Below are 14,874 nucleotides of genomic sequence, written 5' to 3'. Positions count from 1 at the left end.
GTAGTCGGGATAGTAAAGATATGCCCCATTTTCCCGAGCTGTTAACCAAACCCGTCAAGTCCAAGCAAACGTACCCTTTAAGTGGACAGAAATCACAGCTCAATACAGTGGGTGTCCTGCGCTATTGCACCTCAGATCCTATTCAAGTGAATCCGTCAGTACCTGATCCCTTTAAGTTAGCCATGCATTATATGAGGACCACAGTTGTCATGATAGTCTTACACTACCTCTCATGATTTTTTGCGCTTTTTTGATATGCTGAACCTTTAAAACTTCTGCCAAAAGGCAGATAAGATTATTCAACATCAAATAATATAATTACACTTGACAAGAGCAGACAGAAAATACAGAGAAGAGGTACATACTGTACAAGGAAATCTCAAGACAAGCAGGCAGATAGCAACTAGCAACGAGACAAGGAGAGAGAAAAAGAACAGAGTACAAGAGACATAAATCCCAAGGGATTACAGATCTTAGGGAGGGGAGAACAAAATTTATTAAAAAGCAAATACTGTATACTGTATTTGTGTATAGCTAAGTGAGAGGAATGGCAGGAAATATTACAGGGGCTGCAAGCAACAAAGAGGTACACAGACCAAAAACCCCTTTGAAGGACCTGCCAACTGTCTTGACATTATTTTGTGTCACTTTGGAGAAATGTAAAGATCACCAAGGAATATATGTATATATATATATATATATATATATATAGAGAGAGAGAGAGAGAGAGAGAGAGAGAGAGAGAGAGAGAGAGAGAGATTGATTACAGGTTACTTCTTATTAGAAAGCAAAGGTAGAAAAACTCAATCTAGTCAGCTGATACAAGGCTTAAAAAGAGGCATCTCCATCCTCATCACCTCATTTTATGTTGTAGGCTGCAAAAGGAGATGATATTTGGGTGCCAAATGTGGACTACTGGGGGTACAATATACTATGTGGGTGCCATGTTATGGCTTCCTTCTTTGTGGGGGCCACAACTAAGAAGCATTTGTGTTGGGGCCAAAAGAAGGCAACATTTATACACAAGGAGGCATATCTAGGTTTTGGGGCCCACAAGTAGAGGTATTGGTGTGGGGGCACAAGGAGGGGACATTTATGTGGTGCCACAATGAGGACATTGACACTGTATGGAGGCCACAAGGAGACAGCAGTGTTATGTGTGGTGGCCTCAAGGAGGACAATATACTTTGTGGTGGTCTCAAGGAGGACATTATACTGTGTGTGGACACTGGTGGACCAAAAGGCAAAAAGGAATGTTATAATGTATGGAGGTACTGGGGGATATTATACTGTGTGTGAGCTTGATACTGTATTTAGGCACATGGGGACATTATACTATGCCGGGCCACCAAAAGGGCATTATACTGTATTGGGATCAAAAGGGACTGGGTGGGATTGGGCAGGATTAATAAGGCATGAGTTAGAGGTCTGGCCTATTATAAGTCCATTTCTTAGGGCACACTGCACACACTGCAGATTTTCTGCTTTACAGTGACAAGTAAGGCTTGGTTCACACCTGCGTCTGGGAAAACTAATCCACATAAAAAAGCGGTTACCGTAGGAAACCTGCAGACCCCATAGATTATAACGGGTTCCATGTGTTTTCCCGCTCAGTTTCAGCCCGTAAAGGGCGAAAAACGTGGAAAGAAAAGTGCTGCTTGCAGTGCTTTTCTCTTCGCTTTTTTAATGCGGAGAGGGGAACGGCATCCCTGAACGTAATGCAAGTGCTGGTGTGAACCCAGCCTAAGAAGTATAATTTTATCCAGCCTTTACATTTCACCTTCTTTACTTGAAGTGGCAAAAATACTAATAAAATGGAGAATGTTTAAGGCATTTCTATGCTCAGCCACTTGAAGTCTAGCAATTCACTTAATTATAATCCATTTCAGGATGCGGGATATCAGTGTCAGCCATAAAGGGTTATATTTCATATACATAGCTCAGTATTAACGCTCCAATGTGAAGGGAATAATTGGAAAAAATCTGCTTTTGCTTTTGGCTATAAAATAATTCATATTGGTTTGAACTATTCTAATCTCTTGCTAAACATTCCTAGTTACTTCTTGTAACATTATGAAGGAATGAAGAGGCTTAATCTCCGCCATAGCACATTGGTGTGACAGTAATGTCAGACTAACTTATCAGGTGGCTGACAGCTGTGCAGCCTAAAATGTTATTTTGTCCATGAGGTTTAGACAGGAGGCCATTGAAATTACATTTACCTGTGGAGTGGCTGTGAAATTAGAAAGCAAACACGGCTGTAGATTTAGAACCGCGTGTAAACATATTTGACAAGTGCAGATAGATACGGTATTGTATTATTAATTGGCATATTGTGAATTTAATGAAAAGATACTAGGAAGGGTTTAGGCATTTTTACTTCTATTAACATATTTAATGATAATACATATCGACGTTCCATTGTTAGGTATTTAGATCAGAATAAAATCCCGTGACCACGTTATATATTACGGATGGGATCACTTTCCTATATTAAGTGTGAATCGTACGCCGGCTGGCATCCGCTCTGCTTCTATACAGCTCCCAACTGAACTTGCCATAGATCATGCTGCAGCTGCTTTGAGCTTTAAAACTATGCCAGACTTAGGTCTGTTCATATCTGTGTTTGGTATTCCGTTTGGGGAATGCGTTTTGAGACACCCCCCCCCCTCAAACGGAATACTGAGCGCATTAAAAAGTGGTGAGCAATGAAAGCACAAGGACCCCATAGACTATAATAGGGTCCATGTGTTTTCCACACAAATCATGCGGAGAGGAGAGTAGTTCTTGAAGTACTTTTCTCTCCACATGACTCGTGCGGACACCACACAGAAAATACACAGACCCCATTATTGCCTATGGGGTCCATGTGCTTTCGCTGCTCACTGCTTTTTAATGCGTTTGGTATTCCGTCCCCAAGCGGACTCCGCGGAATGGAATACCGAATGCAGATGTGAACCAGGCCTTAGCGGTAGTCTTCCAATGCTGACTAGGTATTAAGAAGTACAAGTCCCTTGATGAGTTGGGTTCATCAGCGAACAAAACGCATAGGGTAGATATCGGACGACAAGCTTGGGACTGCCGTTGTTAGGGAAGAAGTTATTGGGGAGTCAGGGCAGAGTTGTAGAATCAAAAGGAAAGTGAACCTAGTCTGACACCTCCATATGTGATCCCTGATCTCTGGAGGACTAATGAGATTGAAATGGATACCTGGCTCTCATTTACACTTAATGGAATTGGTAAGCGACACCCATACATAATTTTTCATAAAATTGGAACTGCAATGCAGAATAAGAAAGACATCTTTGGAAAGTGTAGAAGCAACCCTACAGTTTGATACTGATTTCCCTGGCGACAGACTCCCTTTAATTGAAATGTATTGGCCTTTGGAAGGCACGGACAGCACACAGTTACCATCCATGTGTCTTGTCTACTATTTTCTCACACATGTACATGTCTGTGTGCATCAAGGCTTAGTGAATGAAGCCTAATCGGTCATTTAAGTATGAAATAGTCCTTTTATAGTTTAACATGAAACATCTGATTGTCTATGATAAGATATATGGAAAGGATTTATCTACACAAGACAACCCCTGCTGACTGCGGACTTTACTTTAAGACAATAACGTACTACAGTGAGAAATATCAATAACTTAGAATGTGATTGCTCAGATAGATAACTGTATTAAGACGATAAGCCCGGGGAAGTGAAAGCTCATCTGTGCACTTCTAGATTTCAGTTTATATTAGAAAGCATTTTCTGCTTAGTCCTGCAAGGTCTCAGAGATACACTCACCGGCCACTTTATTAGGTACACCATGCTAGTAACGGGTTGGACCCCCTTTTGCCTTCAGAACTGCCTCAATTCTTCGTGGCATAGATTCAACAAGGTGCTGGAAGCATTCCTCAGAGATTTTGGTCCATATTGACATGATGGCATCACACAGTTGCCGCAGATTTGTCGGCTGCACATCCATGATGCGAATCTCCCGTTCCACCACATCCCAAAGATGCTCTATTGGATTGAGATCTGGTGACTGTGGAGGCCATTGGAGTACAGTGAACTCATTGTCATGTTCAAGAAACCAGTCTGAGATGATTCCAGCTTTATGACATGGCGCATTATCCTGCTGAAAGTAGCCATCAGATGTTGGGTACATTGTGGTCATAAAGGGATGGACATGGTCAGCAACAATACTCAGGTAGGCTTTGGCGTTGCAACGATGCTCAATTGGTACCAAGGGGCCCAAAGAGTGCCAAGAAAATATTCCCCACACCATGACACCACCACCACCAGCCTGAACCGTTGATACAAGGCACGATGGATCCATGCTTTCATGTTGTTGACGCCAAATTCTGACCCTACCATCCGAATGTCGCAGCAGAAATCGAGACTCATCAGACCAGGCAACGTTTTTCCAATCTTCAATTGTCCAATTTCGATGAGCTTGTGCAAATTGTAGCCTCAGTTTCCTGTTCTTAGCTGAAAGGAGTGGCACCCGGTGTGGTCTTCTGCTGCTGTAGCCCATCTGCCTCAAAGTTCGACGTACTGTGCGGTGTTCAGAGATGCTCTTCTGGCTACCTTGGTTGTAACGGGTGGCTATTTGAGTCACTGTTGCCTTTCTATCAGCTCGAACCAGTCTGGCCATTCTCCTCTGACCTCTGGCATCAACAACGCATTTCCGCCCACAGAACTGCCGCTCACTGGATGGTTTTTCTTTTTCGGACCATTCTCTGTAAACCCTAGAGATGGTTGTGCGTGAAAATCCCAGTAGATCAGCAGTTTCTGAAATACTCAGACCAGCCCTTCTGGCACCAACAACCATGCCACGTTCAAAGGCACTCAAATCACCTTTCTTCCCCATACTGATGCTCGGTTTGAACTGCAGGAGATTGTCTTGACCATGTCTACATGCCTAAATGCACTGAGTTGCCGCCATGTGATTGGCTGATTAGAAATTAAGTGTTAACGAGCAGTTGGACAGGTGTACCTAATAAAGTGGTCGGTGAGTGTACATGTGTTTTCATTGTACTAATACAATTGCATATTGCAGAATATTGTTAATTCCTAGAATTAGTTTGCTGGGGGATTATTCTATCGTTATTTAAGGGGATAATCTATTCACAATGAGCGTCTGATATGTCATAGGTACACATCTTGACCTCTAGTGCCCTCTTCAATGTTGAGTGACTATAATCCTTGTTCCTCTGTATCTTATACATAGTTTATGTTCTACATAAGGGCATCACTTGATTGTACTAAGAACAAAAGGGTTACTCACAAGTCAGCAGCATAGAAGTGTAATAATCTAATAATCTATATATTCCAGTTAAGTTCAGGGATCCTTTTACCAGCAAAATGCAATGAAATGTGCAGGCAGTGTATTATAGAGCAGTACTCGCTGAACAAATTGATATATAGCTTTTTTTGGAGAAGTATAAACCATCATTTATCTATTGAAATCTCTGTCCTTTCTATGTTGAATAGTCAAGTAGGTGGAGCTATCAGTGATTGACACCTATCTCTGTATGGACAGTCATGGAGGGGTGGCTGTCAATCACTGATAGGGCCGTCTCCTTGACTTTTCAGCATACAAAGAGCAGAGATACAGGGGTCACATGGTGGCTCAGTGGTTAGCACTGCAGCCTTGCAGAGCTTGGTCCTGTGTTCAAATCCCGCCAAGGGCAAAAAAACATCTGCAAGGAGTTTGTATGTTCTCTCAGTGTTTGCATGGATTTACATCCCATATTCCAAACACATACTGATAGGGGGAAAAAATGTACATTGTGAGCCCTATGTAGGGCTCACAATCTAAATTTAAAAAAAAAAAAACAAAGAGCAGAGATTTCACTGAATAAATCATGGGTTATACTTACTCTTTTCCCACAAATCTGCTACTGGTCTACAGCATTTTGCCTGCAGATTGCATTGCATTATCATGATGGCAGGTTAAGCATCAGAGGTTGTGCCATTGAAATATTGCCTAAATCTACCATATATTTCATTGAGAATGAGTCAGATTCTTCTGGCATTGGTACTAGATCTAGACATGACCCTCTGGATCCCAATAATACAATAAAGTGTTACAAGATTACCACAGCACATTGTGCATAGAGTAGCCTAAGAAGTTGGTGGTTGCTCTACAGAAATAATAATGGAACTAAGAATCAGAGGCCGTCGTTATTAGAACTATGTATTATTTCATTGATCATGATTTTTTTTTTTTTAAATTGGGCACCAGGGGGGCACGCCGACCAAGGGATCTACATAGAAAGATATATTAACATCAGAATGACTAAAATACCAGAGTAACCACCAAGTATGTCACAAATCAACTATGAAAGGATTCAGGTGGTGGTTAACAAAAGTATAACATAACGGATTAGCTAATTTGTGGGGATCCAACCAAAACGATCACCACTGAACATTAGAATGAATATTGACAAGGATCCTGGAAGAGAGCGGTGGTATGTAGGGAAAAAATAATTCTGTTAATGAGTGATGGTCTTTAGGGTCCATGGGGATGAAGACTTGACTGCAAATACTAGCAATTAGAGATGAGCGAACACTAAAATGTTCGAGGTTCGAAATTCGATTCGAACAGCCGCTCAATGTTCGTGTGTTCGAACGGGTTTCGAACCCCATTGTAGTCTATGGGGAACAGATACTCGTTAAGGGGGAAACCCAAATCCGTGTCTGGAGGGTCACCAAGTCCACTATGACACCCCAGGAAATGATGCCAACACCTCTGGAATGACACTGGGACAGCAGGGGAAGCATGTCTGGGGGCATCTAACACACCAAAGACCCTCTATTACCCCAACATCACAGCCTAACAACTACACACTTTACACACTCAATACCACCTCTCTGACAGTAGGAAAACACCTTGAAACATGTGTATTTGGCACTTGCAGTGAGGAGAGCTTGTCACCAGCAGTGAATTTGGCCCTTGTAGTAAGTTGAGGTTGGCACCAACATTTGTTTTGAAAATCAGGGTGGATTGAGCCTCTAACCAGCAGAGTTTGGGCAAATTCATGGTGGAGGGAGCCTCTAAAAACCCCAGTTTGGACCAATTCATGGTGGAGGGAGACTCTAAAAACCCCAGTTTGGACCAATTCATGGTGGAGGGAGACTCTAAAAACCCCAGTTTGGACCAATTCATGGTGGAGGGAGCCTCTAAAAACCCCAGTTTGGACCAATTCATGGTGGAGGGAGCCTCTAACCAGCCCAGTTTGGACCAATTAATGGTGGAGGGAGCCTCTAAACAGCCAAGTTTTGGGAAATTCATGGTGGAGGGAGCCTCTAACCAGCCCAGTTTGGACCAATTCATGGTGGAGGGAGCCTCTAAACAGCCCAGTTTGGGCAAATTCATGGTGGAGGGAGCCTCTAACCAGCCCAGTTTGGACCAATTAATGGTGGAGGGAGCCTCTAACCAGCCCAGTTTGGACCAATTAATGGTGGAGGGAGCCTCTAACCAGCCCAGTTTGGACCAATTAATGGTGGAGGGAGCCTCTAACCAGCCCAGTTTGGACCAATTAATGGTGGAGGGAGCCTCTAACCAGCCCAGTTTGGACCAATTAATGGTGGAGGGAGCCTCTAAACAGCCAAGTTTTGGGAAATTCATGGTGGAGGGAGCCTCTAACCAGCCCAGTTTGGACCAATTCATGGTGGAGGGAGCCTCTAAACAGCCCAGTTTGGGCAAATTCATGGTGGAGGGAGCCTCTAAAAAACCCAGTTTGGACCAATTCATGGTGGAGGGAGCCTCTAATTAGCCCAGTTTGGACCAATTAATTGTGGAGGGAGCCTCTAACCAGCCCAGTTTGGACCAATTAATGGTGGAGGGAGCCTCTAACCACCCCAGTTTGGACCAATTCATGGTGGAGGGAGCCTCTAACCAGCCCAGTTTGGACCAATTCATGGTGGAGGGAGCCTCTAAACAGCCAAGTTTTGGGAAATTCATGGTGGAGGGAGCCTCTAACCAGCCCAGTTTGGACCAATTCATGGTGGAGGGAGCCTCTAAACAGCCCAGTTTGGGCAAATTCATGGTGGAGGGAGCCTCTAACCAGCCCAGTTTGGACCAATTAATGGTGGAGGGAGCCTCTAAACAGCCAAGTTTTGGGAAATTCATGGTGGAGGGAGCCTCTAACCAGCCCAGTTTGGACCAATTAATGGTGGAGGGAGCCTCTAACCAGCCCAGTTTGGACCAATTAATGGTGGAGGGAGCCTCTAACCAGCCCAGTTTGGACCAATTAATGGTGGAGGGAGCCTCTAAACAGCCAAGTTTTGGGAAATTCATGGTGGAGGGAGCCTCTAACCAGCCCAGTTTGGACCAATTCATGGTGGAGGGAGCCTCTAAACAGCCCAGTTTGGGCAAATTCATGGTGGAGGGAGCCTCTAAAAAACCCAGTTTGGACCAATTCATGGTGGAGGGAGCCTCTAATTAGCCCAGTTTGGACCAATTAATTGTGGAGGGAGCCTCTAACCAGCCCAGTTTGGACCAATTAATGGTGGAGGGAGCCTCTAAAAAACCCAGTTTGGACCAATTCATGGTGGAGGGAGCCTCTAATTAGCCCAGTTTGGACCAATTAATTGTGGAGGGAGCCTCTAACCAGCCCAGTTTGGACCAATTAATGGTGGAGGGAGCCTCTAACCACCCCAGTTTGGACCAATTCATGGTGGAGGGAGCCTCTAACCACCCCAGTTTGGACCAATTCATGGTGGAGGGAGCCTCTAAACAGCCCAGTTTGGGCAAATTCATGGTGGAGGGAGCCTCTAACCAGCCCAGTTTGGACCAATTAATGGTGGAGGGAGCCTCTAAACAGCCCAGTTTGGGCAAATTCATGGTGGAGGGAGCCTCTAACCAGCCCAGTTTGGACCAATTAATGGTGGAGGGAGCCTCTAAACAGCCAAGTTTTGGGAAATTCATGGTGGAGGGAGCCTCTAACCAGCCCAGTTTGGACCAATTAATGGTGGAGGGAGCCTCTAACCACCCCAGTTTGGGCAAATTCATGGTGGAGGGAGCCTCTAACCAGCCCAGTTTGGACCAATTAATGGTGGAGGGAGCCTCTAAACAGCCCAGTTTGGGCAAATTCATGGTGGAGGGAGCCTCTAAACAGCCAAGTTTTGGGAAATTCATGGTGGAGGGAGCCTCTAACCAGCCCAGTTTGGACCAATTCATGGTGGAGGGAGCCTCTAAACAGCCCAGTTTGGGCAAATTCATGGTGGAGGGAGCCTCTAAAAAACCCAGTTTGGACCAATTCATGGTGGAGGGAGCCTCTAATTAGCCCAGTTTGGACCAATTAATTGTGGAGGGAGCCTCTAACCAGCCCAGTTTGGACCAATTAATGGTGGAGGGAGCCTCTAACCACCCCAGTTTGGGCAAATTCATGGTGGAGGGAGCCTCTAACCAGCCCAGTTTGGACCAATTAATGGTGGAGGGAGCCTCTAACCAGCCCAGTTTGGACCAATTAATGGTGGAGGGAGCCTCTAACCACCCCAGTTTGGACCAATTCATGGTGGAGGGAGCCTCTAACCAGCCCAGTTTGGACCAATTCATGGTGGAGGGAGCCTCTAAACAGCCCAGTTTGGGCAAATTCATGGTGGAGGGAGCCTCTAAAAAACCCAGTTTGGACCAATTCATGGTGGAGGGAGCCTCTAATTAGCCCAGTTTGGACCAATTAATTGTGGAGGGAGCCTCTAACCAGCCCAGTTTGGACCAATTAATGGTGGAGGGAGCCTCTAAAAAACCCAGTTTGGACCAATTCATGGTGGAGGGAGCCTCTAATTAGCCCAGTTTGGACCAATTAATTGTGGAGGGAGCCTCTAACCAGCCCAGTTTGGACCAATTAATGGTGGAGGGAGCCTCTAACCACCCCAGTTTGGACCAATTCATGGTGGAGGGAGCCTCTAACCACCCCAGTTTGGACCAATTCATGGTGGAGGGAGCCTCTAAACAGCCCAGTTTGGGCAAATTCATGGTGGAGGGAGCCTCTAACCAGCCCAGTTTGGACCAATTAATGGTGGAGGGAGCCTCTAAACAGCCCAGTTTGGGCAAATTCATGGTGGAGGGAGCCTCTAACCAGCCCAGTTTGGACCAATTAATGGTGGAGGGAGCCTCTAAACAGCCAAGTTTTGGGAAATTCATGGTGGAGGGAGCCTCTAACCAGCCCAGTTTGGACCAATTAATGGTGGAGGGAGCCTCTAACCACCCCAGTTTGGGCAAATTCATGGTGGAGGGAGCCTCTAACCAGCCCAGTTTGGACCAATTAATGGTGGAGGGAGCCTCTAAACAGCCCAGTTTGGGCAAATTAATGGTGGAGGGAGCCTCTAACCACCCCAGTTTGGGCAAATTCATGGTGGAGGGAGCCTCTAACCAGCCCAGTTTGGACCAATTAATGGTGGAGGGAGCCTCTAACCAGCCCAGTTTGGACCAATTAATGGTGGAGGGAGCCTCTAACCACCCCAGTTTGGACCAATTCATGGTGGAGGGAGCCTCTAACCAGCCCAGTTTGGACCAATTCATGGTGGAGGGAGCCTCTAAACAGCCCAGTTTGGGCAAATTCATGGTGGAGGGAGCCTCTAAAAAACCCAGTTTGGACCAATTCATGGTGGAGGGAGCCTCTAATTAGCCCAGTTTGGACCAATTAATTGTGGAGGGAGCCTCTAACCAGCCCAGTTTGGACCAATTAATGGTGGAGGGAGCCTCTAAAAAACCCAGTTTGGACCAATTCATGGTGGAGGGAGCCTCTAATTAGCCCAGTTTGGACCAATTAATTGTGGAGGGAGCCTCTAACCAGCCCAGTTTGGACCAATTAATGGTGGAGGGAGCCTCTAACCACCCCAGTTTGGACCAATTCATGGTGGAGGGAGCCTCTAACCACCCCAGTTTGGACCAATTCATGGTGGAGGGAGCCTCTAAACAGCCCAGTTTGGGCAAATTCATGGTGGAGGGAGCCTCTAACCAGCCCAGTTTGGACCAATTAATGGTGGAGGGAGCCTCTAAACAGCCCAGTTTGGGCAAATTCATGGTGGAGGGAGCCTCTAACCAGCCCAGTTTGGACCAATTAATGGTGGAGGGAGCCTCTAAACAGCCAAGTTTTGGGAAATTCATGGTGGAGGGAGCCTCTAACCAGCCCAGTTTGGACCAATTAATGGTGGAGGGAGCCTCTAACCACCCCAGTTTGGGCAAATTCATGGTGGAGGGAGCCTCTAACCAGCCCAGTTTGGACCAATTAATGGTGGAGGGAGCCTCTAAACAGCCCAGTTTGGGCAAATTCATGGTGGAGGGAGCCTCTAAACAGCCAAGTTTTGGGAAATTCATGGTGGAGGGAGCCTCTAACCAGCCCAGTTTGGACCAATTCATGGTGGAGGGAGCCTCTAAACAGCCCAGTTTGGGCAAATTCATGGTGGAGGGAGCCTCTAAAAAACCCAGTTTGGACCAATTCATGGTGGAGGGAGCCTCTAATTAGCCCAGTTTGGACCAATTAATTGTGGAGGGAGCCTCTAACCAGCCCAGTTTGGACCAATTAATGGTGGAGGGAGCCTCTAACCACCCCAGTTTGGGCAAATTCATGGTGGAGGGAGCCTCTAACCAGCCCAGTTTGGACCAATTAATGGTGGAGGGAGCCTCTAACCAGCCCAGTTTGGACCAATTAATGGTGGAGGGAGCCTCTAACCACCCCAGTTTGGACCAATTCATGGTGGAGGGAGCCTCTAACCAGCCCAGTTTGGACCAATTCATGGTGGAGGGAGCCTCTAAACAGCCAAGTTTTGGGAAATTCATGGTGGAGGGAGCCTCTAACCAGCCCAGTTTGGACCAATTCATGGTGGAGGGAGCCTCTAACCAGCCCAGTTTGGACCAATTAATGGTGGAGGGAGCCTCTAACCAGCCCAGTTTGGACCAATTAATGGTGGAGGGAGCCTCTAAACAGCCAAGTTTTGGGAAATTCATGGTGGAGGGAGCCTCTAACCAGCCCAGTTTGGACCAATTCATGGTGGAGGGAGCCTCTAAACAGCCCAGTTTGGGCAAATTCATGGTGGAGGGAGCCTCTAACCAGCCCAGTTTGGACCAATTAATGGTGGAGGGAGCCTCTAACCACCCCAGTTTGGGCAAATTCATGGTGGAGGGAGCCTCTAACCAGCCCAGTTTGGACCAATTAATGGTGGAGGGAGCCTCTAAACAGCCCAGTTTGGGCAAATTCATGGTGGAGGGAGCCTCTAAACAGCCAAGTTTTGGGAAATTCATGGTGGAGGGAGCCTCTAACCAGCCCAGTTTGGACCAATTCATGGTGGAGGGAGCCTCTAAACAGCCCAGTTTGGGCAAATTCATGGTGGAGGGAGCCTCTAAAAAACCCAGTTTGGACCAATTCATGGTGGAGGGAGCCTCTAATTAGCCCAGTTTGGACCAATTAATTGTGGAGGGAGCCTCTAACCAGCCCAGTTTGGACCAATTAATGGTGGAGGGAGCCTCTAACCACCCCAGTTTGGGCAAATTCATGGTGGAGGGAGCCTCTAACCAGCCCAGTTTGGACCAATTAATGGTGGAGGGAGCCTCTAACCAGCCCAGTTTGGACCAATTAATGGTGGAGGGAGCCTCTAACCACCCCAGTTTGGACCAATTCATGGTGGAGGGAGCCTCTAACCAGCCCAGTTTGGACCAATTCATGGTGGAGGGAGCCTCTAAACAGCCCAGTTTGGGCAAATTCATGGTGGAGGGAGCCTCTAAAAAACCCAGTTTGGACCAATTCATGGTGGAGGGAGCCTCTAATTAGCCCAGTTTGGACCAATTAATTGTGGAGGGAGCCTCTAACCAGCCCAGTTTGGACCAATTAATGGTGGAGGGAGCCTCTAAAAAACCCAGTTTGGACCAATTCATGGTGGAGGGAGCCTCTAATTAGCCCAGTTTGGACCAATTAATTGTGGAGGGAGCCTCTAACCAGCCCAGTTTGGACCAATTAATGGTGGAGGGAGCCTCTAACCACCCCAGTTTGGACCAATTCATGGTGGAGGGAGCCTCTAACCACCCCAGTTTGGACCAATTCATGGTGGAGGGAGCCTCTAAACAGCCCAGTTTGGGCAAATTCATGGTGGAGGGAGCCTCTAACCAGCCCAGTTTGGACCAATTAATGGTGGAGGGAGCCTCTAACCACCCCAGTTTGGGCAAATTCATGGTGGAGGGAGCCTCTAACCAGCCCAGTTTGGACCAATTAATGGTGGAGGGAGCCTCTAACCAGCCCAGTTTGGACCAATTAATGGTGGAGGGAGCCTCTAACCACCCCAGTTTGGACCAATTCATGGTGGAGGGAGCCTCTAACCAGCCCAGTTTGGACCAATTAATGGTGGAGGGAGCCTCTAAACAGCCCAGTTTGGGCAAATTCATGGTGGAGGGAGCCTCTAAACAGCCAAGTTTTGGGAAATTCATGGTGGAGGGAGCCTCTAACCAGCCCAGTTTGGACCAATTCATGGTGGAGGGAGCCTCTAAACAGCCCAGTTTGGGCAAATTCATGGTGGAGGGAGCCTCTAAAAAACCCAGTTTGGACCAATTCATGGTGGAGGGAGCCTCTAATTAGCCCAGTTTGGACCAATTAATTGTGGAGGGAGCCTCTAACCAGCCCAGTTTGGACCAATTAATGGTGGAGGGAGCCTCTAACCACCCCAGTTTGGGCAAATTCATGGTGGAGGGAGCCTCTAACCAGCCCAGTTTGGACCAATTAATGGTGGAGGGAGCCTCTAACCACCCCAGTTTGGACCAATTCATGGTGGAGGGAGCCTCTAACCAGCCCAGTTTGGACCAATTCATGGTGGAGGGAGCCTCTAAACAGCCAAGTTTTGGGAAATTCATGGTGGAGGGAGCCTCTAACCAGCCCAGTTTGGACCAATTCATGGTGGAGGGAGCCTCTAACCAGCCCAGTTTGGACCAATTAATGGTGGAGGGAGCCTCTAACCAGCCCAGTTTGGACCAATTAATGGTGGAGGGAGCCTCTAAACAGCCAAGTTTTGGGAAATTCATGGTGGAGGGAGCCTCTAACCAGCCCAGTTTGGACCAATTCATGGTGGAGGGAGCCTCTAAACAGCCCAGTTTGGGCAAATTCATGGTGGAGGGAGCCTCTAACCAGCCCAGTTTGGACCAATTAATGGTGGAGGGAGCCTCTAACCACCCCAGTTTGGGCAAATTCATGGTGGAGGGAGCCTCTAACCAGCCCAGTTTGGACCAATTAATGGTGGAGGGAGCCTCTAAACAGCCCAGTTTGGGCAAATTCATGGTGGAGGGAGCCTCTAAACAGCCAAGTTTTGGGAAATTCATGGTGGAGGGAGCCTCTAACCACCCCAGTTTGGACCAATTCATGGTGGAGGGAGCCTCTAAACAGCCCAGTTTGGGCAAATTCATGGTGGAGGGAGCCTCTAAAAAACCCAGTTTGGACCAATTCATGGTGGAGGGAGCCTCTAAACAGCCCAGTTTGGGCAAATTCATGGTGGAGGGAGCCTCTAACCAGCAGAGTTGGGGGAAATCAGGGTGGAGGGAGCCTAGTATTAGCAGAATTGTGCAACGCTTATGGTGGATGAGTATGAGGATGCGGAGGAATTGGAGAGGTTGAGTACAGACATGGAGTTTCATGTTGGGGTGCTTTACACAGGTGGGCACAAAAATGACGGCTCTACCCAGTGGTGGTTCATTTTTATCAAAGTGAGCCGGTCGGCACTCTCAGCTGACAGACGGGTGCGCTTGTCAGTGATGATGCCACCGGCTGCACTGAACACCCTCTCAGATAGGACGCTGGCGGCAGGACAGGACAGCACCTCCAAGGCATATAGGGCAAGTTCAAGCCACAGGTCCAACTTCGACACCCAATACGTGTAGGGCGCAGAGGGGT

The 14,874-nt window shown here is 47.1% G+C and overlaps 1 protein-coding gene across 2 annotated transcripts in view; it reads right to left on the bottom strand.

The window, feature by feature from the left end:
• The window catches only part of SHISA9 (shisa family member 9), a 223,724-nt gene that overhangs the window by 138,438 nt on the left and 70,412 nt on the right, over nt 1-14,874 (bottom strand). The gene's annotated exons all lie outside the window — the stretch shown is intronic.

Source organism: Leptodactylus fuscus, chromosome 8 (genome assembly GCF_031893055.1).
Source record: "Leptodactylus fuscus isolate aLepFus1 chromosome 8, aLepFus1.hap2, whole genome shotgun sequence".
NCBI classification, from domain to species: domain Eukaryota; kingdom Metazoa; phylum Chordata; class Amphibia; order Anura; family Leptodactylidae; genus Leptodactylus; species Leptodactylus fuscus.
Note: the sequence above shows the minus strand (reverse complement) of the source record. Positions and strands in the feature narration are given on the sequence as shown.